This window comes from Pelophylax lessonae (assembly GCF_965119305.1).
Source record: "Pelophylax lessonae genome assembly, chromosome: 2".
NCBI lineage: Eukaryota > Metazoa > Chordata > Amphibia > Anura > Ranidae > Pelophylax > Pelophylax lessonae.
In genome coordinates, this window is record NC_138769.1 from 722,195,261 (window position 1) to 722,222,957 (window position 27,697).

Genomic DNA, 27,697 nt, shown 5'->3' on the forward strand with positions numbered 1-27,697 from the left:
TAAGGGGCATCCCCCCCGTACGCATGTATAAAGTGTAAGGGGCATCCCCCTCCCCCCGTATGCATGTATAAAGTCTGAGGGGCACCCCCCCCCCCTATGCATGTATAAAAAAAGAAAAAAAGTCTGAGGGGCACCCCCCCCGTACGCAAGTATAAAGTGTAAGGGGCATCCCCCCCCCCCTGTACGCATGTATAAAGTCTGAGGGGCATCCCCCCCCTGTACGCATGTATAAAGTCTGAGGGGTACCCCTCCCCTGTACGCATGTATAAAGTCTGAGGGGCATCCCCCCCTGTACACATGTATAAAGTCTAAGGGGCATCCCCCCACCCCCATACGCATGTATAAAGTCTGAGGGGCATCCCCCCCCCGTACGCATGTATAAAGTCTGAGGGGCATCCCCCCCCCCTGTACACATGTATAAAGTCTAAGGGGCATCCCCCCCAACCCCGTACGCATGTATAAAGTCTAAGGGGCATCCCCCCCACCCCCGTACGCATGTATAAAGTCTAAGGGCCCTGTACACATGGGTTGAATGTCGGATGACATCGGCCGGTTCAACTAAACCACTGAGATTCGGCCTGTATACGGCAGTCGGTCCAACAGTAGACGGCCGTTTGGCCAACACTTCTGTCTGCACGTGCATGCTGGAAAACCAGCAGCTGGCTGGAGTGCTCTGGGAAGGCTAACGTCAGATCGTTAATACAGCAACTCAGACTGGAGCTGGGGTTGAAAATTGTGGTAAAAATACTGCGCTAACAAAAATAGTGAACAAATAGTCGCTGACACTCCAACAGATTGTGATGGCAACCAAATATAACATAAATTGTGCAGCGCTCAAATGTTAAAGTGAGTACAATGGGATACAAAAATAAAGTCCAATATTCAAAATTAGACAAAAAAGGAAGGTGACTAGTCCCACATAGAAGAGTGAATACTTGTGATAAATCCAACACCAAAAAGAGAATATAATTCGCTCACCAGATGGCATGGACCCAAAGTACCTTACAGCAATTGGTTCATGCAGGCTGAAAGTGATGATCTCCTTGGAACAGATGGCAGAGGCTTCCACGAATTCTCCAAATGGTGGATATAGGAAGGTCACTCAAGGATGGTACACGTATGGATATCTGGAAATCCCCACTCAGAAAGGTGTATGTGGGATAAATCGAAAAGACACCATAGCATGATACAGTTTAAATGGTTTATTAAAGCAAAGAAAGTAATGCACTTACAATGGGTCAGATGGTAAGAAGCATTCAATACAATTCGGCACTCTTGACAATCCTAATGCATTTCATTACACATAACATTTTCAAAGGAATTTGCCTGGTGCTTGAATCAACATACCTTGTATTTATAGAGGTGTATAGGAGCAGCTGATAGAAATCAGAAAATGATGACAAACCGGACCATTCAATATGGCGCCGGCATGTAAATCAAGCCTCCTTTTAGTGCACCAATTAGGAGGTATCTTCATTATTAAGAACCAATCCAAATGGGCATTGTTTAAATATCTCACATAAATATCGCCCCATCCCTAAGAGGCCAATTGGCCCCTAATGTTATAATGTGAGATATTTAAACAATGCCCATTTGGATTGGTTCTTAATAATGAAGATACCTCCTAATTGGTGCACTAAAAGGAGGCTTGATTTACATGCCGGCACCATATTGAATGTCATCATTTTCTGATTTCTATCAGCTGCTCCTACGCACCTCTATAAATACAAGGTATGTTGATTCAAGCACCAGGCAAATTCCTTTGAAAATGTTATGTGTAATGAAACGCATTAGGATTGTCAAGAGTGCCGAATTGTATTGAATGCTTCTTACCATCTGACCCATTGTAAGTGCATTACTTTCTTTGCTTTAATAAACCATTTAAACTGTATCACGCTATGGTGTGTTTTTGATTTATCCCACATACACCTTTCTGAGTGGGGATTTCCAGATATCCATACGTGTACCATCCTTGAGTGACCTTCCTATATCCACCATTTGGAGGAGAATTCGTGGAAGCCTCTGCCATCTGTTCCAAGGAGATCATCACTTTCAGCCTGCATGACCCAATTGCTGTAAGGTACTTTGGGTCCATGCCATCTGGTGAGCGAATTATATTCTCTTTTTGGTGTTGGGTTTATCACAAGTATTCACTCTTCTATGTGGGACTAGTCACCTTCCTTTTTTGTCTAATTTTGAATATTGGACTTTATTTTTGTATCCCATTGTACTCACTTTAACATTTGAGCGCTGCACAATTTATGTTATATATGGAGCTGGGGTTGAACCAAAAAAATGTGTACTAGGCTAAAAGCTGGTCATAGATTGAAATTTGGCCACCTCAACAGGGACCGGCAGAAGCTTGATCCATCAATGGGCAGGTTGGCTTGTACTGAGATCTATCGATCAGCTTCAGTACAGCTTTTATTCCTGATCTCTGCCAAAGGCATGATCTGCCAGCGGTGATCATTGTATTCTGACACCTGGGAATAGCGCAGTGGGGGGGGGGGGCTTCCCGGGGGTTCCCTCCCCCTTCATTAACACTGACTGTGTTGATGGGGAATTATGCAAATTTTGTTCATCCTGTGTCTGAAGGAAGAAAATTTAAGGATATTCTCCGTTCATACCATGCAGGTATTTGTGTGTAGGGAAACCATTCATTTCAATGGGCTTCCTTACATGTAAGACACACAGAAAAGTCCCTGATCCTGTTGCAAAATTGTGCTGAACTGTTTTGCTGCAGCACCATGCATCTCGTATGAAAATGTGTGCTTTAGCAGATGCATGGGGTGCCATTGGTGAATGTGCTGCCCTTCAGCAGAGGTGCCAGATTGCCATTAGGAATTAATGGCACCACTCTGTGTCTGCTAAAGTTCAGCATGTTTCTGTTCCTGCTGGGAAAGCATGCAATTTTCTATGCATTCCCGACTCGCACAAAATGACCAGAGCCCAAAGCGGCACAAACCCATGTAGAGTTCTTTATTGCAGCCTGATTGAAAGATGCAACTGACCCCTCTATCCTAATGGTGCAAATGGATGAATTTCTTGCACCAGCTGTCAGGAAGCTCGCACAGTGCTTGCATCGTTTCGGCCATCCATCTTTTACTTGGCTCCTTTTCCCCAAGAAGATTTGGAGAAAAGACTCGATCATGGTGTTGGTGACAGGGCCAACTATGATGTGAATTTTGCCAAAATCATGGACTTGCTCTCTGGGTCCCCCTGATTAGATGTGGGTGCTATCCAGCCAATACATTTCCACCCAATACAGGCGTTGTCAACTGGGGCATCCTCGAAGCAAATGTCAGCCAATTCACCACAAATTGGCTGAAATTTATGGTGTATGGCCAAGTTCTGTTTTTAGACTTTTGTTCTGGTTCCTAAGCATGGCATCCTAAATGTGAAAGGTGCTGGGACCATGTCTCCAAAGTCAGTTTGAGGTCTAGAGTTTTTTTTTCTTGGCTTCCTGTTCTGTCCTGTGGGGAAATGCTTGTGGTTTTATGAAAGTTCTGGTGAAAAATATTTAATCCTAATATGAAGAAGCCATCGTGCAAAAAGCCCCACTGTGGCATTAGTCATTGTTCCGGTACTAGAGATGATTGTATGACGTCCTACTATGTAGATGTGAAGGCTTTCACGAGTCACTGGTATGAGTCCTGTAGACAATGAGGAACCCCACGTATGTGGGCGATTGTGGACATGTTGAGTGTTGGACCTGCATGTATTGCTCAAACCAGTTGTAATTGAGTGTTCCTATCCTTCTCACCAAGCTCAGGTCAAGTAAAACATTGTGCTGATGTGATCTAGACATTGTGGAGTAGGCCTTGCCCTCCTATAGAGGTGCCCATGATCCTGAACTGATCCTTAAGTTTGTTTTTTTTGTTTTTGTGTTTTTTTTTGGGCTTTGGTGATGGTCATTAGATTTGAAGACCACTTAAGAAGAACCATGGGTTGCTTTAGGTTTTTCCTACTGTTCTTTCCTGAGGATGGTGCCAGTTGCAGTCTTGTACCAATCTTGGGTATCTTGGTCTACCAGATGCCATGATAAAATTTCCGCATGGAGTCCAAAATCCTTTAATGTTGCATGTGACATGTTCTGTTTAATATTGAACTCTTTAATTGTTTTTTCAATTTGTGTGGCTCCTATTTTTTTGGGGTGGGCCCACTTTGTGGAAAGCTGCCGATGCTAAGCCAACAGACATTACTGATACTTTGGTCAAGTACTTCGCCTCTTTCAATGTGTTCTTTAGGGGGGCAGTAAGACGGCACTCAACCTCCCATTTTAGAAATAGGTCCACTTCTGAGTGTCAGGACCTGTTAAGTGGCCCCATAAATTGTAGTTGGTCCATTTTTTCTCCATGGAAAGGTCAGGGCCTGCAGCTGTGGAAACTTGCCACCTGGTTGAAAATTTCCCTGTGCAATGGCTGACTTCCAATTAAACACATTCTCCAAAGTGCATTGTCTCTACAATCTAATTGTACAATCTGTTCTACGAAAACTGTAGTAGCTCTACCTACAATCTATGCCATTTGTGTCCTATCACAGGTAGGTTCCTGTAATACTTAGTTGTTTTCAATAGAGCTAAAGGGAAATCTGATTGCTAGATGGATGACCAGTTTACATTCAGCAACTTTCTCAAGGATGCCCATTTAGAATCCTGGATTATACTGCTAGTATTTAACAATAGGATATTTTTTTTTTTTTTACCAAGGTGTTCCTGTAATGTCTAATTATAACCTGAAAGGAGTTGTAGGATGTGATTTTGTTTTGTATGCATGTGGCTGGTGCTGTCAGTTGATGGGGGAGGGGAGGCTTGCTGAGTTATTATCCTTATGGTGATTGCTGGGCAACTTCTGAGAAGCTTCTGCTGGGCAGGAACCTCTTGAAGATACAAAAGGGAGCCCCAATCCCCCCTTGTCTTATGGAGGGAACAGTAAAGTCCAAGAAAATGATAAATGATGTAGATCATTGTAATGCATGATCAGAGAACCAGTCTGAACTGGGTTTGTATAAGAAGCTAAGCATGGTGTATTCAGTGGTGCTCCAGCCAAAATGTGTATCCTGTTTTTGTATGTTTTTTTTAACTTTGAGAAGACTAACCTCCTAACCTTAGACCTATATTGCTTTGATTACTCATTTTCTGTTCTGGTGACTAACATGACCAGGACTAAAGATGCAAAATCCAAACTTTATTTACAGAACGTAAGAAGTAGTGGTGAGAAGGACCTCCCAGGGAAGACCCATGTTCTGGTGCCCATTTAGGCCGAGAGCCCCTCTTTTGAGTTGACCATATGAGATGATGGACAGCAATACAAAGATAAAAGGGGTCCTAATTCTCCACACTATCCAAGACTAGATTTTTTATTTTTTTTTTGACTGGACTTTTCGCTTTAAGCTTAAATCGAACCAGCACATCTTTAAAGGATTTATATTTTCCCATTTTTAGCACTTCTGATTGCACAATATCTATCTAGAAGCTCATGTAGTGCTAGGACCTACCTAATTTCGATGTAAATTACTTGAATTTTTCAGGCACGTCATACTACATGGTGGCTGGAAGATTGCACAGATCTTACAGTTTGTAACATGTGGTCAGCTGTTAGGACTCGGGAGGCCTTATAAATTCAACCCTACGCTCATCATACAAACACATATGGTTTTCCAGCTCCAGGCTAACAGCAACACAATCACTTATAGGCCTGTAGTCTGTTTTAACTACAGAGCTTTTATGTGATTAGGTTATGCACATTCTCTGCTGCTCTGTCAATTGCCTGATGTGCTAATGATCCAAGTTTAAAGCGATTGGATAAATATGGTAGCCAGGCAACTAGCTCCTTCAGTACAATTTTCCTTTGAGGGTCCATTTCAATTTATGCAGTTTGCATGTTGCTGTGTAGTAATTTTACAAGAAGCAGTCTGAAGGGCAGGTTTCTTGCTAGATAGAAAGTTGTCTGTATTAAGATTTTTCCCTCTATGCCACCATATTGTCATTCATTTTTTTTTATCACCAATCACTGACCAGTCCTGTTTTTGTCTTCCAGGATAAGTACTATGTTTATACCAAATCTTTCCCACCACTTTTCTATGGAAAATAACGGGTATCCTACATCCACTGCTTGTGGCAAATGTGACGGTCGGGACGCATTTAGGGAAGCCTGATCTCCTCTCCGGAACCATCGCCACTCCAGCTGGAAGACTCAAGGTACTGTTGGCATGTTTTCAGTCATCTGGATCACTTTTTAGAGGGCATACAAGGGTTGCAACCAGTGTAAATTAAGTAATAATTTTCAAGACAAAAATTTGGGGTGTATCTGCTTCTGAAATCCAAGCAGTACTCGTTGTACGTTAAGGGATACCCTTAAGCTTGTCCTGAAAATGAAACTGGTGCAAAGAAGACAAACTGTTACAAGTGAATTAATTTTGCTGTCATCTTGGGCTATAAAATTCTGGATGGGTTATTGCATAAAGCGGTATATCCTTGTAACTTGATTCTCAACCTTGTTTGTAATACATGGAGATGACCAGACTGTCTGATTATCATGGCTGCTCTATGTAGGTGAGAGGTCACCAGGAAGATGGAGGCGTTTTTGTCTCCCAGGCGTTAGATAAACATTGATTGTCCCTGGTCGGCCATCTGGTTGTGGACAAGAGGAGTGTGACTTCTTGGTGTAGATCAGGGATCTCCACACTACGGCCCTTCAGCTGTTCAGGAACTACACATCCCACGTGGGCATTGTAACACTCTGACATTCACACACATGACTAGGCATGATGGGAATTGCAGTTCCTGAACAGCTGGAGGGCCATAGTTTGAAGACCCCTGGTGTAGATCCAGGAGGAGCCTCCTTCACAAGTTTCTCTGAAGATTTTAAGACTAAAATTGCTCTTAAATTGCAGACTCTAGCTGGTACAGTGGTCTCCAAACTGTGGCCCGGTGGCTAGATGTGTCCCATCGCTTGCCCTTTTCTGGCCCCTGGGGTGCTATTCCTCCAACACACAATGGGGCACTGTTCCTGACTGGTGTCGGTGGGACACTATCTTGAAATAGATTTGATCCCACTGATTAGAAACATGAACAAATGTTCTTACAAGATTTTTGCAAAGAAAAATTACATTTTAATTTATACCCAGCTTAACGCCTTGGAGCTGGCCTGTCAGTCCTTTAAGGGGTTTAGAATGTCACAGGGTTTATGGTCATGTGACCACCATGATTGGTTGTCACGGCAGTCACATGATCAGAAAACCCCCGATTGCAAGCAGCGATCAAGAGTAGGGATCAACTGATAATGTTTTTTTGTTGCAGATACCGATATTTTGGCCATCCCATATCTGTATCGGCCGATATTTTGTACATTTAGTTTTGAAAAATAAGACCATTTTTGACACAAATCTGGTACTGAACATGTTAATTTTTGTTTAGTGGCTGGCTGGTACAGGGCCGTGGTGGGTGGGTGGCTGGCTGGTACAGGGCCCATTTGGGTGGGTGTATGGCTGTGATACACTCCCACGAGACTAGTCCCGACTGCAGACGAGGTTGTCCAAGGCGAGGGAGGCGGCCTAAGAAGGCAGAATGATGTTGTGAAAATATCTGCAGTATCGGTAACTTCTGGGGCCAAATCCGATATATCGGCCTTGCTGATATCGGTCTATCCCTAATAAAGAGCCTTCCGTTAGCCGTCTGTAACTGTGCCAGGAGCATGCAGGGTGCGCACACTCAACACAGCTTTATTTGCATTATTGCTTGCAAATATGCGGCTGCTCAGCCAGCGGCAATGCAGTTGTGATCTACCAATGTTAACGACATTCAAAACACAGGTCGCAAATTCAGCATTTTTCCTCCGCCAGATCGCATGCTGCAGAAGATGTACCACATGATCTGGTTGCAGTGTTTTTTGTGTATGCAATTTCAACCCAGTCAAATTTAATGGGCTCAAATCACACCACATTTGAATTGCACTGGAACAGGAGTCTATATTAAGAGTAAAGTTAATGTTGGTGGGTTTTGTTCCTCATAGTCGGTTGTCTGTAAGATATCTGTATCCTGACACCACACATCCTGATCTTATCTCCCTGTACACATCCTGAATAAAGGCCAGGCTCTCCTATTACACCATGCCTGGGACTCAGCTTTTCTTTCACCTGTAACTATAGCAACCAGCCAGCTGGACACAATGGCCTTAGTACAGGCCTCAGCCTGAGCTGTAGTACTGGCAGGGCAGCCATCAGGGGGGGACAGCCCATACACATGTAGGGGGCCCGGGCGTTCTGAGGGGCCCGGCCACCCAGGCCCCAACTAACGAGACCGAGTTGGTGCTACTGTAGTAATTAGCAATTGCTAAAGCAGGGCAGCTGCAGAGTAAGCCAATGCAGAAGAAGGGATGTCTCTTTTGCTGGATTGCTTTGTCTCTTTGGTGAAAATATGAGGCTGTCTCTTTGTTAGTTTGGGATGTCTCTATGCTGAATATATGAGGCCATCTCTTTACTGGATTGAGATGTCTCTTTGCTGAATATATGGGGATGTCTCTTTGCTGGCTTGGATTCATTTTCATATATAAAGTTGTAAGAGTGTTAAAATAGAAGTGGGTGCACTGAAGGACCCGGTGGGATGGTCAGTGGGTGGATTCTGTTAGATGTCCAGAGGGCGGGTTCTGCAAAATGTTGGAGGTCAGGCCCCGAGAAGCCCAGGCCTAAAGCTGTGTAAGGGGCCCCAAAATTTCCGATGTCTGCCCTGAATACTGGTGGTAGAACGTGTCTTCTGATAGACCAGAGGCCTCATTCACATGGGCTTAGAGATGCGACCTATGTTAACTAGGCAATGAAAACAATGGCAGGCAGACAGGGACGTATGTGTTAGTGTTGCCCCATGTCACTTGTAGGACATGTTTCCTTCTCTAGGCTTTGCCACACTCTGCTGTTGCCTTTGAATTCAATTGCAACACTTCAAAAATGTGTGCCAAAAGGTTTAAGCATCCAGCATGCATTTGTTTACCACCTTCCCTCACCCCCTCCCCGTGAAACGGAGGTGGGATTTGGGCAGGGTTGCGCAACATAATGCATGTGAAATGCATTTGAAATGTGGGTTAGTGCTATAGCTGGGTTAGCCCACATTTGTCCTTTTGCCTCATTTCTAATCTAATGAGAAGTTGGAGGAATGGCAACTTTTGTGAACCTTAATTTGCAGGAGTATCCTCTCAATTCCTGTCTGGCTATAGGACAGAAAGTGAAGGTAAATCTCCAATGGAACACAGATAGCAAAAAAATAAGCTGGCAGGGGTTATAACCCTTCCTTGCTCTATCCAAAATTAGTTTTGCCTGTATTTCAACTTTTTTTTTTTTCCTTTTCTTTATGTATATTGATGGTGACGACCAAGTGTCTTCCTTACTTCGGAGAGATTTCACTTCCTGTTTTGGCTATGGGCGGGAAGTGAAGGGAACTCTTCCCTTTGGGTCTCAACAGGGGTTATACTGTATCCAGAATGAGAAGCTTTGCCTTTAATTCTACTTTAGGAAAACTGTCCTGTGAGACCATACATGCTGGATAAGATTTGGAGTTGACACTTTAAGGTGTCCACACACTGCAACTTTAATCTTTTTAAAGCTGGTAATCTAAAAAAAATGTTCAAAACTGCAAGGGTCCAATCTGATTTACATATAAATTGGAAGGATTTTCTTGTAGACCTATACTACGCTGCAAAATTTCAGTTTAGCAATAAGGGCATACCTGAGTGTAACATGTGGCCAGCAATCTGTATATTACGATCTAATGGTACAAAGACTTTTTTTTGGGGGGGGGGGGGGGGGGTTGTGGCATATTGCAAACTTTAGAGCTGGGGTGTCAAACTGGTGGCCCTCCAGCTGTTGCAGAACTAAAAGTCCCATCATGCCTCTGGCTCTGGGAGTCATGCTTGTAATGGTCAGCCATGCAATGCCTTGTATTTCTGCAATGGCTGAAGGGCCGCCATTTTGACACCTGTGCTCTAGAGCAGGAGTTCCCAAACTGTGGGTCGGGACCCAGTGGTGGGTCGCAAACTGCATTTGAGTGGGTCGTGCTGAGCCGGAAATCACTGAGAGTGGGCCCGCTTAAATTGTGCTTTGCGAGCCCGCGCAAATTACAGAAAGCCAGAGCAGTCAAATCGCGTTGGATTTGGGACCCCGCCCACGCAGTTTACGGAGGCTGGTCTGCATTTCCTGCGAGGAGGATACTTGCATCAGTGAATACGTATGTGGGCTGTTGTATAGGATATGTTCATGGGGTGCAGAGCCAGCTCCTCAGTCCTGCTGCCGGCAGCAGTGGTGGCTAGACCCGGTGGGATTCTCTCAGCTATAGCGGGCAGAGACAGCAGCCTCGGTGTCATAGGATGACCAGGTTGCCCGGCGGTGTCAGGAGTTCGTGGCAGCTTCTGTGACCCCAGTAGAGGATCTGAAGGAGAAGAGCCAGGACACCAAGACCAGCATAGAGCTCCTCATCATGGAGACTCTGGGTGAGGTGTGCTGGGCCCTGGAAAGGGCAAACAGGGGCTTCACCTTCACTGTGGACCGCTGGGAGAGGAAGGAGGGTGAGTGCCATATCCTGCTGATCACTGTCCTGGGGTGGTTTATTTCTGTCCTCTGTCTGCCTTATACTGTCTATGAGGGTGCTGATTACTTAAAACTCTACTTATATGCCACAGGTTTCTGACCCCTCTCTTAGAACATCTGGCAAGTGTATTCAATAATAAATTGAAAAGTAGTAAATTGATATTTTTAATTTAACTTCCCCCCTTCCTTTAAAATATGCATTATTATTATTATTACCGTATTTATCGGCGTATAACACGCACTTTTTCCTCCTAAAAATGGAGGAAAAAGTAGCAGTGCGTGTTATACGCCGATATAAGAAGAAAAAAATGTCCAGAAAGCACTAGCAGCGCCGAGAGGTAGAAGGGGGCGGGTAGCGCCGAGAGGTAGAAGGGGATGGGCGGCGCAGAGGAGAAGGGAGGACCGCTGTCATCGGAAGTCCCGCCTCCTATGCCGACGTCAATCATAGGTGCTGGGACTTCAGATAACAGTGCGTCCTTCCTTCTCCTCGGCGCCGCCCGCCCCCTTCTACCTTTCGGCGCTGGATGCTTTCTGGACAAGTGATTTCTTTAGTGGCACTGGCGCTGGCGAGGCTGCAATAATGGGTGCTGGCGAGGCTGCAATAATGGGCGCTGGCGAGGCTGCATGTAAGGGCACTGGCGAGGCTGCATGTAAGGGCACTGGCAAGGCTGCATGTAAGGGCACTGGCGAGGCTGCATGTATGAGCACTGGCGAGGCTGCATGTATGAGCACTGGCGAGGCTTTATGTATGGGCACTGGCGAGGCTGCATGTATGGGCACTGGCGAGGCTGCATGTATGGGCACTGGCGCTGGCGAGGCTGCAATTATGGGCGCTGGTGAGGCTGCAATTATGGGCACGGGCGAGGCTGCATGTATGGACACTGCGCTGGCGAGGCTGCAATTATGGGCACTGGTGCTGGTGAGGCTGCATGTATGGGCACTGGCGAGGCTGCATGTATGGACACTGCGTTGATGAGGCTGCATTCGTGGGCACTAGTAAGACTACATTTAATTTTTAAAAAAATGTTCTGAGTTCAAAGCTGTTTATTTTAAATTTCAGCTTTTTTCCTGAAATTTCTGCCCTAAAATTTAGGTGCGTGTTATATATATATATAAATACGGTATATGCATTTATATAGCGCCAACAAATTCTGTAGCGCTTTGCAATATTCAATTATAAGCAAGTGGGTCCCGAAAAATAACTGTATTCAGAAGTGGGTCTTGGCCCAAAAAAGTTTGGGAAGCCCTGCTCTAGAGAATGCCGTGTTGTAGGTAATAAACCATTGTGAAGTAACATGAGTTTATTGCCTTGTACCCTAATGTTATGAATGGCTCACTCCAGTGCTGGTCTCAATCATACAAGCCATTAGGTCTCACTCTACAAGCCACTATTAAATCTTTATTTTCTCCTCCAGACTCCGGCGGAGTTTGTTTGCCTTGTCTTGTCACTACAACAAATCCCCGGATACTCAAGTCCTTTTTGGGTTTTTACATCAAACTATAATACGTCAAAATGGTTGGCTTCAAACCCACAGATGTCCCACCCACCGCGGCTGTAAAGTTCATTGGTGCCGGCACAGCAGCTTGTATAGCTGACCTGTTCACCTTCCCCCTGGACACCGCCAAAGTCTGACTGCAGGTTGGTAAATAATAAACATGGTTGATTTGAACATCTGCATTATTTGACACATCACTTTGCACATTTAGTATTCTAATTGATCTGGGATTCATGTTTTGTATGTCAGTAAACCTGAATTTGGTTGCTGCACTTGAAGCCTCTTGGCCTCGTTAAAGGGTCAGTTCACCAAAAAACTGATACTTCATTGTTTGCTGGAGAGTTAACCAATCCAACGTTTCTTCTTTCGGGGCACTCTATTGGTGAGATCTGTGTTCAGGAGTCCCTGGGTCTGTACACCTGGTATACCCATTAAGAGGGGGTCCCCACTATCCCTGCACAGGGTTCCTGGGCTTGTACACCTGCTGTGACTATTAGGGTTCCCACCCTCCCTGATAAAAGTTCCCTGATCTGCACACCTGCTGCGCCCATTAAGAGGGGTTCCTTGGTCTGTACACCTTGTGCCCATCATAAAGGCTTCCACCATCCCAATCTATGTTCCCCAGTCTGAACACCTGCTGTGCCCATTATGAGGGGTTACCACCATCTTTATTTGGTTTGTATGTTTTTTTTTATATTAAGAATGTAAGAGGGGAAGCTAGAGCACAAAGGTGGGTAGAAATTGTGGCAGGGAGATCTAATTATTGGGAGTATTGAGAAGCGGGGGCTGATCCAGCCCATGTTTTATCTAGAACTTTTACCTTTGGGTGGCCCCTAGGAAGTCAGTCAAATATATTCAAACTATTTACACTGGTACAAATTTTGTTTTCACAGATCCAAGGAGAGAGCAAGATCCCTGTCAACCTGAAGACCACCCAGTACAAGTGAGTCTCTGGGACCATTTCCACCATGGTCAAGGCAGAAGAGCCCAGGAGCCTGTACAATGGGCTGGTGGCGGGTCTCCAGCGACAGATGAGCTTTGTGCCTGTCCGTATTGGATTCTGTCAAGCAATTCTACACCAAGGGATCAGAACGTAAGTGGACACATTCCAAAACGAGTGTTATGGAAACCCATTTCCCATTTCTTTGGCCTAAAACAGCTGAGTGTTGGATTTAGGGATATGATTATGCTTTCAAATGATCCAGAGGCCATTCTCAAAGGGGCCAATGTGGCTATACTGATCACAGAACAGAGCTGGGTCTGAAGAGCTGTCCTTACCCACCACTACCAACCCAGCCCAAGTAGACTTGTCTGGAGGCACATTGTGGGGGCTGGAACATGTCCTATTAGGCCTCAAGATGAAATTTCAGATAAATGTCACCTTCAGGTCTTAGTTGACTATAGGCTTGTACAGCAGATATAAATGTGAAGGGAAAGGAAATGCATTCTGCAGCACACTAGAGAGAATGTTAGCATACCTACTGTTGGAAGGGGGTAGAGTCATGGATGGGTCCCCTTGAATCATGGGCATGGGAGCTCTTCTACACTGTATGACCTACTCTGGCAATTTGGAATCTTATGTTGATTTTTTGTTTACTCACTGTACCCATTAAATTGTCTGGGCTATGTTTTCATACATCACCACTACACGCTGTTGTGCAGTGTGGTATAAAATTTGACTATTTTTATATTTATTACTAAAAGGCGGTGTCTGAATTATCAATAGAATTATCTCAGCAGTGCCTCCAATTAATATGTTGTGCAGTGTGGTATAAAATTTGACTATTTTTATATTTATTACTAAAAGGCGGTGTCTGAATTATCAATAGAATTATGACGCAGTGCCTCCAGCCGATTACGGAAAATAATTTAATAACTAAGAAAAACCCAATCAATTTTGTTCAGACCTCCAATAATATACCACAACAATTTTCCTGAGTCCTTGGCGCTTATGGTGAATTCTTACCAATATATAAATATCTCCCAATTAAATTAATAAATATAAATTTATTAAGATACGAGTATAATTATATATTTACATACAAAACTAAATTTACTGGTGATTAATATTCCACACACAATATCAAAAATACGTTGCGTAGATACAATGTAATTAGGATTAAATTTTTTAAACCAAACACAGAATTAAATATAACCCGATAAAAGTAAAATTAACTGTGAATTAAAATATTAAAAACAAAATGCCTGACCACTCTTAAGGCAGTTTCTCACTTTCCGCGGCCGTAGGAAAGAAAGAAGGTTATCTTAAAGAGCCACACCCTATTATAGCCAATACACTTAATTTCAGCCTCAACTCTAGACAAACACTTGAAATTCATAAAATCAATTGATTCAGTGGAAAAGAAAAATTAACATATAGAGTTGCTCTACCCAATGTAAATGACCATATATGTAATTTCAGACAATATCATACAATTCCTATTATCTGGGGAGTAAATGGGTTAAGGAAAATTATTAAGTCTATCTCTCACCACTCCTTCCAAGGAAAATGTTCAAAGTGAAGTAGTTCGTCTCTCAGCAGAAGATCAGCCAATGGGCAGTGGTCAAAATGGCAGCAGTCTCTTCATGTGTTCTTCCTTAGGTGTGTCCTTTGGGGTTTTTTCTTTTTTTAGAGTCTCTTGTTTTTCCAGGGGTCCTTATTTATATGATCAGAAACTATTGATTGAAATGACCACTCCCCAACCAATATTGACTGTCTTCTCAGTGGTGGTTTCCAGAAGTGGGCAGTGACTGGTCATTTGTCACCTGCCCATTGGTTAACAGTTAGTCGCATCATTGCAAATGGGATTGTCCTATAATGTGATGTGGGAGTTGCTATAAACCATATATGAATTATATTTTTGGTGATTTTTGCTTTTTATAACATTTCAATATTTTGATCCAAGATTATGTTTTCTGCTGGTAGTGTCATTATTAGTAGCTGTATTCATTTCCTGTAGGAAAAATGTTTTATTTCATCTTCCATAATCTTCGTGCAATATTTTTTTTTTTAAATACAAGAAATTTATAGGGATCTATCATGCTAGTGTAGTTTATAGCATCATTGAACATTATTTGTGATTTGGTGGGTGAGCCATCTCTATTGATGAATTATTCTTGTGAAACATTATCCCCTACATATAACAACAAAATTCAATATATGGTGATAACTGGATACACACACATGAACATACACACACAGATATATTAATACACGCACATGTACACACATACCCATACATATACACACATATATTCACATACGCACATGTACATATATACCATACACATGCATATACCTACACACCTACACGCACATATATACATATATGTATATATATATATATATATAAATATATCTATATACACATATGCACACATACTAGTCACCATTTTGTTGAAGAGGCTTATGTATTCAGCTGAGTCAATACTGGGTGTCTCAGGAAGAGTTAGTTTTCACCCTAGAACCATGGGGACCGTCTACTGCATTGTCCTTTTAGTTTTTCTTCAAACTTTGAGCTCCAGCTGTTATCACATCTCTTTTTATAAAACCTTGAAAATGGGGACGTTTTTGTATGGCCAATTGTCTCTGACTAATTACACAAGCCTGTCTTAATTTGCACTGTTAAAGGGTTGGTCAATACTATTGTGTGTGTGTGTGGCCAGTTTTTTTTTTTTTTCTTTACAGAGGTTGATGTGTCAGGCTGAGGTCAGTGTAAGTGTCGCAAATATATTTCATCATTTAAAAAAATTCATATAGCGATAAATTGACAACGCACACTTCTGACTCTCAAAAATGCTGCAAGTAATTTGTAAGCTCAATTGTGGGTTGACATATGGCCAATTCAGAAAATATCTGTTTGCCAGGGTCATATTTGTGGAATTAGGTTATCAATGCCCTTTCTTGATCAGACCATTTCTTACAGATGTTGGAATTGGGAGCAGGCTGCTTGCCGGCTGTACCACCGGAGCCATGGCGGTTGCAATTGCCCAGCCCACAGATGTGGTCAAAGTGAGACTCCAGGCCCAGGCCAACACTTCCAGTGCTAAGAGGTACAAGGGAACAATGGATGCCTACAAGACCATCGCCAAGGAAGAAGGCATGTGAGGGCCCTGGAAAGGTTTGCTTTATTCAATTGCTGGATGTTGGTTTTAGGGGAAGGATTAGGCTTCCAAATGACTACAATTATCAAAGTGGGAGGGGGGGGGCAAGTTGGCTATTCTCAGAACAGAGATGGGATAGGCAAGAGGTATAGAACAAAGTCTACCCATAGATCCTGAGATGAAATGCTTGAAATATTGCCAGTTCATCTAAGACTGATTGTGGAGTGAATTGCATAACCAAAATCAAATGTTCTTTTGGTGTTTTTTTTGTTTTTTGCTGTTCATCTCTTCCCCACTCTACTGCATGTTAAAGAAGAGTTTTTGAGCTGTCCTGGTGTCAGGAAGGACAGGGACTGAAGAGAAATCTCCCCAATGGGAGCAGTAATGTAGACAGTTCTGACTCAGCCACAAAACTTTTGCTGGGCTTGGACTTTAAGATGGCCAATTGCATAACCTCTATGGGCTCTTTCACACTTGTGTTGAATTTTAAAGCCTCCTAAAAGCATATTAAGCGCACCTATAGTGTTAATGAGCATGTAGGTGCATTTAAGGTGTGGTTGCAACTGCCTCCCATTACTTCTGTTGAAACTGGCTGCAAAGTGTCAACACTTGCTAAACTCTACAGACAGCAATTTTTTTTTTTGTCTTGCCGCAATGCTAATGCTGCAGTGTAAACGCCTCCATCTGCTCCCCATGTAACAATTTTGTGTGCCTTTTGATGGGCATTTGCAAAGGTTTAAATGTGACTCAACCACTAATTTTCAACTCCTGTGAAAGAGCCCTTACTGGAAGCCTTATCAGTAACTGGCAGACTTCTGTACTTTAGGAACATGTGATTTCCTCTTTAGGGCAAAGCAGTATTTAGAAGCCTATTTCTTGACACTCGTAACCAATAACGCTGGTCTAACCAGCTCAGTGTTATTTTTTTGCACTGCTTGGTCTTAATGCTGAACTAATTCCCTTGTAGCTCTTTCTGTGGGTTAAGAAAAATGACGTCTTTACTGCTTTATGGTTCATAAAACCTGTGGCATGCACATGCTTTGCTTGTGTTGCTGAGCACAGTACATATATAGATGTAGATATAGATATCTATATAGCTATATATCTCCTGTAGATGCTTTTCGCTGCACTTGGCAAAGTTGATGGGAGCTCTGCACAATAAAAGGACATGGCCAGTTAAAGTTGGGCCTCCTTTTGCCTTAAGTGACCCCATGTTTCTAACAAAAGTGTGGAAAATTAAAAAAAAAACCCACATTTGACCTGGCCATACCCTAGATCAGTCATGGTTAACCTTGGCACCCTAGATGTTTTCTGAACTAAATTTCCCATGATGCTCATGCACTCTGTAGTGTAGTTGAGCATCATGGGAAATGTAGTTCCAAAACATCTGGGGTGCCAAGGTTCACCATCACTGCCCTAGATGGAACTGTTAAACTTGCCACCATGATACAGTAGGAGCTTCTCTGTTCTACTCCTGCATTAACTTTGCAAACTACATTCTGATAAAAGCAGAATTGAACACAAGTTTGATTCTACTTGGACTGACCTCTTAGACGGTATATCCTGTAAACAATCGTAACATCACATTTTTATTTTATTTTTTCCCCTCCCAACAGGTACCGCCCCAAACATCACTCGCAATGCTATTGTGAACTGTACCGAGCTAGTCACCTACGACCTCATCAAAGATTCCCTCCTGACGTACAACCTTATGAGTGGTGAGTTTCTGCATATTTACCCTCCCCAAGTTGGAAGTAGAAAACTGGCTTCCCTTCCAAAATGTAAAAGAACCACCATTTAATTATCCAGTGTGGCTGCCAGAGGGTAAGCTGGCCTTAGTTTTTTTTTTTTTTTTCCTTCAGCCAGCAGGTCAAATGGACACCCCAAATTCTTGTCATGAAAAATTATTAGCACTTTACACGGGTTGCAACCCTTGTTGCCCCTCTAAAGTGATTCGGATGACTGACATGCCGACGGTACCTTTGGTCTTATAGCTGGAGTGGTGATGATTCCAGAGATCAGGCTTACAAACAAGGTTGTCCCTTTAGAAGCTTTAATAGACTTCTGTTACTTTTATCAAGCAGGGGAGCCCACACACTAAGTTGGCTTTACACCAACTGAAGTTGTCAATCCAGAAGGGTCTGGCGTAATTTCAGAGGTCACTTGGAAAGGCCTCCATTGGTTTGCTGTCATGGCATTGGGTTGAAGGCATGACAAATACCTTGGCAATGACCATAAGCCTGAAATTGCGCAACGGTGGGTATTGCCAAACTGGCTTTCTGGCAGGACCAAAAAATGGAACAGCTAACATTCAATAATCTATTTAATGAAAAGGGACCAAATGATAGGTTGGGTGTTAGGATTTACCCACAGCTTAAGTGTCTGATGGCATGCCAAATTGATGCACATCTTCAGATTGGCACTTAAGTTGTTAATTTGACCCTGGGCATCTCTTGGGGGCTTGCTCACACCAGGTGTGTTGGGGCTGAACTGGCAGCTTTTTTTTTTTTTTTTTTTTCCTGAACAGCGCCAATGTATTGACAAGGGAAAATGCCTGGCTTCTAATGGTCAGTTCATATTTTGCTGTGTTAAGAAAAATACAAAGTGCATGATGCAAACTGCATCACAACACATACACTGAAATTAAATAATGGTATTGAAATGTCACCAGAATAAGCATATTGGCACTGTCACGCAGAACATTCCAGCAGCCTTGCATTAGGTAGGGATCGCTGGTGTGACCTGGCCCTCCATGTCCCATCAAAATGCGTAGACTAAGAAAATTGTTGCTAGTAGCAGCCAGATTCTTCATACCCCATGAAGAATCTAGACTAGTCAAGCATGGTTTCCTTTGCAGTCCTAATCTTATGTCATCCTTGCAGACAACCTCCAGTGTCACTTCACCTCTGCATTCGGAGCTGGCTTCTGCACCACGGTGATTGCCTCCCCTGTCGATGTAGTGAAGACAAGATACATGAACTCTGCCAAGGGGCAGTATCGGAGTGCCCTGAACTGCGCCCTCACCATGTTCCAGAAGGAAGGACCATTGGCTTTCTACAAGGGGTAAGTTAGAGGGCTGCACTTTACAATACCAACCACACCACCCAAATGTCCTAAAGCTCCATAGATGCTTTAATGATGTCCTCTTTGCATCCAGGCTGTATTGTAAATGGATGTCCCTTGAAGGATGCCATTGTCCTGCTTTTCGTAATGCTAAATACTTGGCTGCCTGGCTATACATCAGCCCTGGAACCAGCATTCAGTAAATGAGGTCGGAGAGTGTTAACATATTTGTATGCTTGTTCCAGGTCAGATTGCGCCTAGACCACACAGCATTCCTAAAATCCGCAATGGTAAACAACATTTTTAACGACGCTGTTATCTTTAACATTGACATTGATTGGGGCGTGGCCTGGCGCAGCATGTGAGAGGACGTGTGTGAGAGGAGCTCCGCCGGACCGATATCCTTCACCGCTAATCCTGCAGCCCTTCGGGCACGATAATCCTTCCTTCACCTCCCGCACACCCGCGGCACCGACCTCCGCATGTCTCCGCCGAAGAAAGGCTCTGAAGCTGCGGCAAAACTGGCTGCATTCCGGAGGCTGGAGAAGGAGGCCCCGATCCAAGATGGCGCCGGCCCGTCGCTCGTGGTGGAGGAGCCTGAGAGCCCTGCTACATCCAAGGTTTTGGAAGCGATTGCTACTTGCCAGACCATGCTGACTACTAAAATCGAGGAGGTGAAGGTAGATATATCTTTGATGCGTCAGGATATGCAGAAGCTGAGGGACAGAGTTGGTGAGGCTGAACACAGAATTAGTGAGGTGGAAGACTCCCTCCCCCCATTGCAAAGCTCCTCAGACAGGCTGCAGCAACAAGTACACCTTATCCTCCAAAAACAAGATGACATGGAGAATAGGCTGCGCCGCTGTAACCTGCGGTTCATTGGCCTCCCGGAGGGCTCTGAAGGTGCTGACCCCTCATCATATTTGGAACAATTGCTCACTCAGACTTATGGCAGAGAATCCTTTTCACCCACTTTTGTTGTGGAACGTGCACATCGCCTCTCAGGGCGCCCCCCCCCTCAGGGTGCACCCCCCCGCACGTTCATCGCTAAATTCCTGAACTATCGGGACCGAGATGCCATATTGCGCCTGGCCAGGGTTAAGGGGAACATTCCATTTGGAAATCACAAAATAGCGATTTTCCCCGACTTCTCTGCTGAGGTCCAGAGGCGCCGCAAGAGCTTTTTGGAGGTCAAACGCAGACTGCGTATCAAGAATATCAAATACTCCATGTTGTATCCGGCCCGTCTTGGAGTGGAGGGCGAGGACCGAGCCCACTTCTTTGAGGATCCGGAAGCCGCCATCTCCTGGCTAGAAGGACTGGAAGCTAGAGCCTGACCACCTTGCCCTGGCGACTTCATGATACTTTCTCCCTGATGGCCTATACCTTAAGCTGCTGCAAGGGTGGAGGAGGGGTTTTGTAGATCCTGTGGAACTCAAGACTTTGCATCCCCCTTCCCCCCCCCCTCCCCCCTCATTTTCCTGCACTATTGCTCCTGTGTTTGACCGGCGGAGCGCCCTAGCTCCACAGATGGAACTGATTTCTCTGTTCTCTTCCTATGGACTTCCACCTGCCCATAGGCTTTGCTACCCAGCGATACACCTGTTGGTTTTCGCCCCCTACACCCGCTAAGGCGTGTGTTTGTGCCCAACTCCCCTGTTGCCCCCTGCGACTTCTGCTGGACCTGGGCCCCCGGGCCCCCTTGTTTATTCTATTTGTATTTTGCTGTATTTTTGCTGCATACCTTGGGGGTCCCTGGCCTCCTGATCTTGCTCTTTCCCAGTCGCATGTGGGCCTGTTCTGGTTGAGGCACTTGTTTGGGAACATGCCCGCACAAGTTGGGGTTGGTGCAGGGCAGGGAGGGGGGATTGGGGTGTTACCATTGTTTATGGTTTATATTTGGTACAATCTCTATACTGTTTCTGTTTTATGCACATTGACCTCAAGTAATAATTATTTGCTCTTTTGCTGCCGTTTATCGCCGCTGGTGTGTGACCGTGGACTTGTTGGTTCCGCGGCCTTACTGCCTGAGATCCTGGGAGCCTCCGCTCCGCGCTCTGTACTACCCCTGCCATGGCCGCATTGAAATTGTTGACGTGGAATGTCAGGGGTATGCGTGATAAGATTAAACGAACGGCTGTCTTTAATGTCCTACGCCGTGTACGGGCTGATATTATAGTTCTGGTGGAGACACATTTGGAGGGCCGTGTACAACAGTCCCTCAAACGTCCCTGGGTTGGTTGGGTGCAGCACTCTGCTTATAGCTCACACTCCAGGGGTGTGGCGCTACTGGTGGCCAAATCGGTACATTTCCAGCTCCTAGGATCTCAGGTCGACCCAATGGGTAGATATGTTTTTCTCAAAACGTCAGTCTATGGGGAATTGATGCTACTGATGGCTTTCTATGTGCCCCCCCCTTACTCTGCTGTGATTATTATGGAGGGACTGGCGTTTATGGCACAGAGCCCAGGGGCCCCGGTGATCTGGCTGGGTGACTTTAACAATGTGATGGACTCGGGTCTGGATAGGTCCGGTGGCGCCTCCCAGGTGCCGCCGGGGTCGTCCCCGACCAGGTTCTCCCGATTGTTGGAGAGCTTTGGTTTGGCCGACTCTTGGCGCAGCAAATACCCCGCGCAGCGCGCGTACTCCTGTTTTTCGGCTGCACACCACTCTATGTCACGCATTGATCTGATATTGCTGTCTCGAACCCTGCTCCCCAGGTTACTGACGGCAGGCTTCGCCCCACGGACTCTGTCTGATCACTGCCCTTATTGGATACTGTTGTCCTTGCCCTGCAATAGACCTCCCCCGGCCTGGCGCCTGAATCCCGCCTGGCTCCCCTTGGTGTCGGATGGGAACGACATTGAGGGGACCTGGACACAATTCTTTTCTGACAATGAGGGCACTGCCTCCCCGGCTGCGGTGTGGGAGGCGTTTAAACTGTTCGCCAGATCCACTATGATTTCCAAAATCAAGGCTGTTAGAGCGCGGGCTGCCGAGGAGATCTCCAGGGCAACGACAAATCTAATTGAAGCTGAACAGGCCTTTATGGGGGACCCGACTCCGGCACATGAATCTCAGTATAAATTGACCTCTAAAGTCCTTTCCCAACTTGACTACGAGAGGGCGAAATCTAAGATGTTTTTTCAGAAGCAGAATCTGTTTGCACATGGTGAGCGGGCGGGGAAACTCCTCGCATACTTAGTTCATTGTGAGGATAGGCCCCCGGTAGTTATTACTTTGAAGGATGACCTGGGTAATGAGATCGCTGATCCTGCTGCGGTGACACAGTGTTTCCGCTCATTTTTTAGTACTCTTTACACCTCTAGGGCTCCCGCTGACTGCACTGACATGCATGACTTTTTGGACTCTATTGACTTTCCCACTTTGACACCCGACCAGTTGGCGACCCTCGAGGCACCCATCTCTGTGGAAGAGATTGCAGCAGCCGTGTCCAAGTTCCCTAGGTCTAAGGCCCCCGGCCTGGACGGCCTCCCGATTGAATTTTTCTCCCAATATTCGGAACTCCTTTCTCCTAAATTATTGGCTTTGTTTCAATCTCTATTCAAAGATGCAACCCTACCCCCTTCTATGCGGGAGGCGCTAATTGTGCTCATTCCCAAGCCGGGCAAGGATGTACACGCCCCAGAGTCTTACCGTCCCATCTCTTTGCTCCCAGTAGACACTAAAATCCTTGCAAAAATTTTATCCCTCCGCCTTAACAAGGTGATCCTTTCACTCATACACTCGGACCAGGCCGGGTTCATGCCTGGGAGGAACACCTCCTTTAACCTTCGCCGGTTATTTATGAATCTCCAGGCACGGCACGACGGAATGGGTGGCAGGGTGGTGGTCTCATTGGACACGGCTAAAGCATTTGACTCGGTAGAGTGGCCGTTTCTGTGGACCTGTCTGGACCGGTACGGCTTTGGACCTAATTTTATTAAGTGGGTCAAACTTCTATATAGCGCCCCGGTAGCTAGGGTCCTGGCAAATGGCTGGCAGTCGACCGCCTTCCCTTTATCCCGTGGCACTCGACAGGGGTGCCCCCTCTCCCCCCTGCTGTATGCCCTGGCCGCGGAACCTCTGGCGATGGCCATTAGAGCACATCCCGGGATTCGAGGCCTACGTAAGGGACCGTTGGAGGAGAAGATCAGCATGTATGCAGATGACACTTTGTTATATTTGGAAGACTCTCGGGAATCCCTACTCACGGCCCTTTCTTTAATTGAACGGTATGGACGATTCTCCGGTTTTCAGATAAACTGGGATAAGTCACAAATTCTCCCGCTTGACGAGAGCCCACAGGCAATCACCCCCGCAAGCCCAGCCCTACAATGTGTATCCCGCATTAAATACTTAGGGATTCAAGTGACAGCTAACTCAGCAGATTATGTCCCGGATAACGTTCAACCCCTGTTCCCTCTGCTTAAGGCTAAAATTCAAGTATGGTCCAAATTACCTCTGGGAGTGATGGGTAGAGTCAATTTAATTAAAATGATTCTCCTTCCCAAAATACTTTATGTTGTATGGCACTCTCCTATTTACCTGCCACTCAAGCTGTTTAAGCAGATGGAATCACTCCTCAAGACCTTTGTTTGGGGTGCTAACCGGCACAAGATCTCCTGGCGCAAACTCAAGAATCCTACAAACCTAGGGGGATTGGCCCTGCCGGATTTTAATCTGTACTATCTGGCAGCTCAGTTGTCCCAGTTCTTTCACATAGATAAAACGGATAGAGAACGTTTTTTGACCCTGCTCTGCCCTGGGTGGGCTCATCCCCTCGGGGACCCCCTCCTAGTTATCCTTAGGGGTGTCAGGGGCTCGCCGGAGCCCTTGTGCCCCAGATCTCTTCTATACCACTATTGTCGGATCTGGGAGGTGGTAGCGTCCAGGCTTCGGTGCCCTCCATTTCACACATTCACCCCTCTGTGGCATAACAGCGCATTACGCGAGTTCCTTTCCATCCCTGACCTGTCGATATGGAGCGGGAGGGGTATTCTTCTCCTTAGCCATATCTCCACGACCACTGGTCTGCGGTCTTACGAGGCCTTGCAGGATCAGTTTGCGATCCAGGGCCCCATGCACTACAGATACTTACAGCTCTCCCATGCCTATAGATCTCAATTCCCTGATGGCCCTCCTGAGCTAGAATCGGTTACCACCCTTGAGATTGTTAAAAGTACAGCACCCAGTCACCTTATTTCCATGTTCTACTCTGAACTTCACACACCTTCCTCGACCACCTTGGCTTTTGCACTTAAGACCCGCTGGGAGCGCAGTGTGGGGGCCATGGAGGATGAGGAATGGGAGGATGCCCTGGAGACGTGCCGCAGAGTGTCGCCAAAACTGTCGGATCGCCTAACTCAGACCTTTATAATACACCAGGCTTATCTCACCCCACTTAGACTGTCCAAATATCACCCTGACTTGGTCCCTTCTTGTCCTATGTGTGGAGACCCTGACGCCTCCTTCTTTCATCTCTTGTGGAGCTGTCCCCAATTACAGACTCTATGGCAACAAGTAGTCACATTCCTCCATGACAAGATGGGGTCTCCTCTGCAACTCTCCCCTAAGGAGTGTCTCCTGGGGGTTTACCCAGATGGAGAGATGCCCAAATCCACTGTCATATTTCTTCAGGAAACTCTGTTTATAGTACGTAAACTGATAGCCAGGAGGTGGATGAGACCTACTCCTCCTACTCTAGGTTTGTGGATTAAGGAGGTTAATAGTGTCATCCCATTTCATAAACTTTTATATAAACATAGGGGGTGCCCTCAGAAGTTCAACAAGATTTGGGACAAATGGGTGCAGTGCCCTGATACGGCTCGGTAATGCAGTGGGTAACTATTCTATGTTGACCGCCCCTGGTAAATCAATATTTTCTGTTCGAGGGTTGGATCGACGGAGAGCCACTGACTACTGTTTTGTTTTTTACTATGTCTGTTCTGTCTCTCGGTGCTGATCATTTTGTAGATTTGTATTTTTGTACCCCAATGTGTTATGAACCTGATTGCAGTTTCAATGCACGGTTTATTTTTGTATTGTACCAAAATTTCAATAAACCTCACTGTTTTGAAAAAAAACATTGACATTGATTCACCAAGAGTAGCCCCTGAAAGTGTAACCCCTACCAGATTTTTATTAGGTCAGTGTCTACCACTAAATATCACCCCCCCCCCCCCCGGTCCAGCTGATGACTACGGTCACCAGGACAAAGTGGTGAGCTGTTGCTGGGACTGAAATATTGGAGAGATCTTCAAATGAGACACCTTAAGTGACAGCTGTTGAGGAGGAAGTTTCCCCTTACCTTTTGAGATTTAAACTCCCCTTTCCTACTCCCATCAAGAACAAAGATTTGACTTTAGAGAAGACCAGCTAAAGCCTCAATGTGTGGTTTTTAGCGTGGCCCTACATTAGTGTGGGGTGGTAAAACTCCAGTTATAAGCCCTGCCCCAACCACACCCTTCAGTGGCCTGGGGTGTAAACATGCCACAGCAGGAGTTATACATCCTGTCATGGTTGGTGGGTGTAGCACCTGCCAAGCATTGACCTATTTAAGTGAATGAGGTCACCCTGCAACCTTGTGCAGTACAGAAAACAAGGGGTTAAAGTAGGCAGCGTTGCTTTATTGCAACCTGCTTTAATCCCTTGGACCCTGCAGATGCATGCAGTTGCAGGGCACTTGCAGAAGGACCCAGTTTATTTAAACGGGTCGTGATTGGAAGGCAGTAGCAGCCTTCAAAAGCAACAGGGTTTAATTCCTGCTGTGGCAGGTGTATATTTTTTGGCTGCTGCCTCAGCAGCTAAAGGGGTAGGGATTGGAAGTAAAACCATCTTTTACCACCCCCAACTTTTTGTGAATGAGCCCGAAGGATGCTACTGACTAATGCATCATAGGGCTTATTCACAAGTGCAGCAGGCACTGCTGCTCCTCTGAAAAGCAATCAGTGTTTGACAGGTGTTGAGCAGGCGATACGTTGCCGCCTCGCCACCTGATTTAAACCCATGATTGCTGCGCAATGCATGTGATTGACACGGGAGTACAGCAATTATAGGGTTAAATCAGGTGAGGAGATGACACTGTTTGCTGTGATTGACCTCTCCCAAGTAGCTCAGGTAGATCTCCCTTTAAGGTTGCCTACCCCTGCATTTTTGCCATTGCAGCTTGATCAATTTCTCATGGCAATCTTGCCTATGTGAGCATCAGACTGAACCCACCATCCTGGGTCACATGCTAGTTCAGGGCAGGGAAAGTTGCTTAGTAATTCAAAATTGGGATCTGGTACACTTCCCTGGTAACTGGTTAGTGACTCTGTATTGAAGCCAATGCATTAGCATGACAACTGGGCACACGGTGTCAGAAGTATGGTGGCAACTGATTAGCTTTTTCAGAGAGGTGCTAATAACCTGATTCAAGTTTCCACATCTAGTTAGTTTCAAATGTGGATCCAGCATGCAGGGCCGCTGATGGGTGGGTAAAGGAATTTGTCCTGGCCCAGGCTCCATCAGCATCAGATTTGCACCCCCCCCCCAAACTTCTACATGGACTAGGGCCAGGGGGCTCAGAGGAAAGCCTGTCAGGTAGACTGTATAGAACCCCCTTCTTAATGGTGGCCCTGCCAGCATACATCAAGTAGTCTTCGTCATTGGCAATACGTCTGGAATATGCTGGTTGCTCCGAAGCTCTTAATTGCCTTACTCTATAATCTACCAGACTGGTTCCTCCATACTTGTTTGGTGCCAGTTACTGACTTGCCCCTCTCTGCACCCACAGATTCATGCCATCTTTCCTGAGGCTGGGATCCTGGAACATCGTCATGTTCGTCACATATGAACAGCTGAAGAGAGCCATGATGTCCGCTCGGGTCTCCTGGGAAGCCCCTTTCTGATCATGATGGCACCCTCACCGTTTTTAAAATTTGTGTCTCTACCTCTTGTAGCATTGTTTAATTACATTTTTATCTGTCCAATCCCTAAATTTGTTCTCTCCTTTCCTTTTCTGGAGAAGTGACCACTTAAAAAAATTTTGTCTGGATATTTTAGCATCCAATAGTGGGACAAGATTTGGCACCAGATATTCATTCTTCCAGCAGCTTCTGTGCCAGATGTCTTCTATGGATTAGCTTTTCTTAAAGTTCTTTTATGTTTAAAGTTTCTGCACCTTATTTTAAAGAAACCCTTTTTAGGATGGCAGTTAACCGGACGCCTTTCAATCTTTTTACAGCTGTACTGAGCTATTGGTTGCTAGTAAAGCACAATGCCAGCCAAAACTTCAGATTTGAATAGTGAGGAAGGATTAGAACGCCTATGATTGTTGTATATGGCCCTTTTTTGGAGGATTTCCCTACGATCGTTGTATATGGCCCTCTGGAAGATTTCCCTTCAATCCTGTCCATTCATCAACCAGTAGAGGTAGATGCCAAGAATTCCCCCCCCCCCTTCCCTTTATATGTATA

General features: G+C 45.3%; 1 pseudogene across 1 annotated transcript; it reads left to right on the plus strand.

The window, feature by feature from the left end:
* Positions 1-6,062: 6,062 nt before the first annotated feature.
* Positions 6,063-27,163, plus strand: LOC309546195 (dicarboxylate carrier UCP2-like; annotated as a pseudogene). Its single transcript, XR_014226165.1, has 7 exons — positions 6,063-6,199; positions 11,991-12,214; positions 12,965-13,164; positions 15,998-16,192; positions 17,792-17,893; positions 19,058-19,238; positions 27,016-27,163. The product of XR_014226165.1 is annotated as a dicarboxylate carrier UCP2-like (transcript).
* The last annotated feature ends 534 nt before the right edge of the window (positions 27,164-27,697 follow it).